This window comes from Cygnus olor, chromosome 3, assembly GCF_009769625.2.
Source record: "Cygnus olor isolate bCygOlo1 chromosome 3, bCygOlo1.pri.v2, whole genome shotgun sequence".
In the NCBI taxonomy this organism is placed as follows: domain Eukaryota; kingdom Metazoa; phylum Chordata; class Aves; order Anseriformes; family Anatidae; genus Cygnus; species Cygnus olor.
In genome coordinates, this window is record NC_049171.1 from 46,499,961 (window position 1) to 46,500,770 (window position 810).

Sequence of the window (810 nt, forward strand, 5' to 3'; positions counted from 1 at the left end):
CATAGCTGCAGGAGCCAGGGAGTCCTCTGGGACTGTGCTCAATCCCAAACGGCAGCCACCAGAGCTCTCAGGCGCCTGCAGCTCTCAGCAAAGGAGACCCTGTTCCAGACATCAAATGCATGGCTGGCTCCCCACGAAGCAGAATAATTCATTACATGTAGAAAGCCAGGAGCTCAGATGCATAGTGCTAACTGCTATTAACCATGGATCAGTGGCTGAAAACAAGAGAGCTGATTTTAAGGAAAGGGAAGAAGAACGAGTGACTGCAACATTACCTGCAATTAATTATCACGGCGGTCAGTTACAAACAACTTCAAGCCATTTCTTGCTTTTAATGGCACTGTTAAACCCACCTTCTGGCTAGCTGTGCTGGAATCTCCCAGAGCAGCGTGCCATCTCATTCAGCACTTTGTGGGCTCATATTCAGAGAGCCATTTGGCCTGCAAACTTGCTGGATTATCTGTAAACACAGTGAGAGGAGACAGTTATTGCATGAGACCCAGGGAGTGCACCTGCATGCTAATGAGTTAAATGTCATGACAGAAACGCAAGACCAACGCTCCACCGTACCCTTTAAAAAGAAACCCATTTACTTCTGTAACATTTCAAACAGAAAATTACAGTGTAATTTCTTGTGTCAATACATAATTTATTATGTAATAAATAACTAAATGTATATTTATTGCACTCCTATTTTAATCCATCTGTTGTGCTCTTCCCAGGTTCTCCCTGCCTAGATGCATTGTTCAAGTTGGTTATAACATTTTCTGTCTGAGGCTGCTGTACACTTAAAGCTCTGTAGCAATAAAC

The 810-nt window shown here is 43.6% G+C and overlaps 1 long non-coding RNA gene across 1 annotated transcript; it reads right to left on the reverse strand.

Moving 5' to 3' along the window:
• Positions 1-463, reverse strand: LOC121068671. Its single transcript, XR_005819023.1, has 2 exons — positions 354-463; positions 1-215 (listed from the first exon to the last, which is right to left on the reverse strand). It is a non-coding gene; the product is annotated as an uncharacterized LOC121068671 (long non-coding RNA).
• Between the last annotated feature and the right edge of the window lie 347 nt (positions 464-810).